Source organism: Hoplias malabaricus, chromosome Y, assembly GCF_029633855.1.
Source record: "Hoplias malabaricus isolate fHopMal1 chromosome Y, fHopMal1.hap1, whole genome shotgun sequence".
Lineage (NCBI taxonomy): Eukaryota > Metazoa > Chordata > Actinopteri > Characiformes > Erythrinidae > Hoplias > Hoplias malabaricus.
Genome location: NC_089820.1, coordinates 53,739,335 through 53,742,853, shown reverse-complemented (window position 1 = coordinate 53,742,853; position 3,519 = coordinate 53,739,335).

Here is a 3,519-nt window from a genome sequence, read left to right as displayed (position 1 = left end):
AACACTCTATCAGATTTAAGGTTTGATTTCAGCTTTTTATTTCCCTCTTTATTTTCTTTCTTTCTTTCTTTCTTTCTTTCTTTCTTTCTTTCTTTATTTCTTTCTTTCTTGCTTTATGTGGTTAACAAATAAATTGACAAAATAATAATAAATACATAATAATAATAATAATAATAATAATAATAATAATAATAATAATAATAATAATATAATTGATGGATTGATATAAAGAATATTAAAGCCTCTATTTCTTTTAAAAACCGAGGGTGGCGGCACAGTGGTAATAAAACAATATAATGAAATTGCAAATACCCTTTTGTTATTTATTTTTCTACATGTAAGCACATATATCATGGGGGAAAATAATGAATTAAATAATTTGCATTACATTTTTCACTCAAGCACAAATAATCATTGACATATTCATGTTCAATATTTTCAATAACATGCTGATATTACTATGGGAGGTAACACATAACTACATACAGCTATATGTGCATTTTAACTGAGAAAACACAAATGACCATATTCAGTGTCAGATTTTTCACTCCCTTGCTGCAAAGATACATTGCTTCACATTTTGAAATGTTCATCTAAATGTTTTCCTTCGCTGCTTGGTGAGAAAACCGTGGTGAAATTGTCTAAAAATAACTGTAAAAGACTGCCCTCTGCTGGAAATTAGTGAGCTACACCTTTAATGCTCTAAAGTTCAGAATTAATCAAAAAGTTCAGGCACTTCTTGCTTCAGACTGTAGGTGGTGCAGTGTTAATGGAGGACTTATATTTTGAAGCTCGACTTGCATCATGGTAAAACTGTGAAAGTCAGTAGAGCAGTGCATGATTACTGACCAAAATGACATCACAAATCATTACTCTGTCAAGTACAGTGCTCTCACCATTAACCCTCATTCATTTGAAAGTGGTTTCTCAGAAGCTTGTATTTGTAATATTTCATTCTGTATGCTAATAGAAATCCCTGTTCTATGTGTCATTCAACGCAAGAGTATTTAATTATTTGAAAATACTAGCTGCTCTTTAGGTTCATTCCAGAATCTACATTATTATCTTTATTGTTCCATTATTAACAATAACATTTACATAAAATTTATTTTTAACTCGTTTTACAAATAACCTATTGAACCATTAGCATTTGGAATGGTTTTAGCTTTAAGTGTTTTTGTTATTACAATTAATTATATGGGTTAGAACACTCACACCAAAAAGCTCCCTACACACGAATCTGAAAGCAACATGAAGTTTGGAGGCCTGTAGCGACAGACTTTGCAGATAGTTGGTGACCTCTATGTCATTTGCACCTCATTTTACTTGGCCTACCACTTTGTGGCTGAGTTGCTGTCGTTCCCAGTCGCATCCACTTTGTTATAATAGCACTAACAGTTGACTGTGGAATATTTAGCAGCAAAGTAATTTCACGATTGGACATGCAGTCTGCATGCCTAGGAGCTTGTTACCCTGGAAGTGAGTGGAACATCTAAATTCAATTATTTGGATGGGTGAATAAGTACTTAGTACTAGGCAATATAGAGTATATTAATGTCTGTCAGCTGTCATAAAATGCTTCTACTATTTCCATATCTCTACCTTTTTCGAGTGAACGACTGCCCACCTGTCTGGCTGTATGCTGATGGATGGCTGACTGTCGAGCTTTCCTACAACCCATTTCAGACTAGCTGCGCACAACATTGAGGTTTTCATGGACTACTAACTATTACTACTACTACTACTACTACTACTACTACTACTACTACTACTAATAATAATAATAATAATAATAATAATAATAATAATAATAATAATAATAATAATAATCATCATCATCATCATCATCAGGCGGCACGGTGGAGCAGCAGGTAGTGTCGCAGTCACACAGCTCCAGGGACCTGGAGGTTGTGGGTTCGATTCCCGCTCTGTCTGATTGTCTGTGAGGAGTGTGGTGTCTTCTCCCCGTGTCCGCGTGGGTTTCCTCCGGGTGACTGTCTGAGAGGAGTGTGGTGTGTTCTCCCTGTGTCCGCGTGGGTTTCCTCCGGTTGCACCGGTTTCCTCCCACAGTCCAAAAACACACGTTGGTAGGTGGATTGGCGACTCAAAAGTGTCCGTAGGTGTGAGTGAATGTGTGTGTGTTGCCCTGTGAAGGACTGGCGCCCCCTCCAGGGTGTATTCCTGCCTTGCCCCCAATGATTCCAGGTAGGCTCTGGACCCACCGCGACCCTGAATTGGATAAGGGTTACAGATAATGAATGAATGTCTTCACTGGAATTCTGTGAATCTGCTTTGTGACAACATCAGTTGTAAAAAACAGTGCTATATAAATAAATTAGAGTTGATTTGATTATGTACGTGTCAAGTCCTTATGAACGACGACCGGCAGCTAGCCCTAGTGGAGAACTATGAAATTCTGGTCTCCGTGTTTGTAGAAATATTTGAACGCAGAGTAGCAGACCACAAGGGGGCAGCAAAATCAAAGCCAAGACTGCAACTCTTTCCACAGAGAAGCTCGAAGTCTTCAGTGACACAGCATTCAGGACAGAGCACTAGTGAAACTGGTTTATATTGTTTATAAGGTGTTTTCCCTGAGTTCTGTTTATACTGGCTCTGCCTCAAAGACATTAGACTGATACGCCCTCAGACGGCGTAATAGGTTACGACTTAATTTCACAGTGATTAAAGTATGCCTCATACTGGTGGAATCAGTGGCAAAGTACAGTGCTGAGTAATTGCAGATCAAAGGCAGGCTACATCATGACTACTACACACCACTTGGTATTATGATAGTTGGTTTGGGATATCTGTCAAATCCACCCATTGAAACGGTGTTGTGTTTGACTTTTCTTTTCTCGCTGCAGGTGCATGGTGGGTTATGTAAGTCTATTTTTCTGAGGGGATTTGCTGTCTCTGGTCAGAAGCAGAGGCTACGCCTCCCCCTTTGTTCTTTCGCCTGCTTCTGTGTAACTGATTGCCCTGGCTTTATCCAAGATATAAAAAAAATCTCCTTTAAGGAAGAAACTGCAATAACAACACTTTACCTGAGCTGACCTGTCAAAACATATCCATGATAGCATCAAATGACTGACATTAATATCAGCAAGTCTAGGCGGATATAGCAAAGGTAATGAACTGGATACTGTCCCTGTTATAACGGTGAGAGACTAATTAATGGAAAAACCTGAATATATGGGAGCATAAGATGTGCAGATTCTCCCAGACAGGTTTATTGCATGATGCACTTAAGCAGTTGACATCCTACCATGCTCTATGGAATGTGTAAAAATGTTGAGCAAGCCCAGTTCACATGGATTTTGGGCCAAGGCAACAAGAAGAAGTAACTCTATGGTTTCGCCCTTTAGCCCTACCATTTAGTGCCACCTGTCCGATTTGCCTGGGGGTAGGGGTGTCTCAATTCTCGTAAAATTAGGAAAATAGGTTCACCCTAAGTGTGGTTCTTTGGAACCACTTGGTCTATATCAGGGTCGCGGTAGGTCCAGAGACCACCTGGAATCA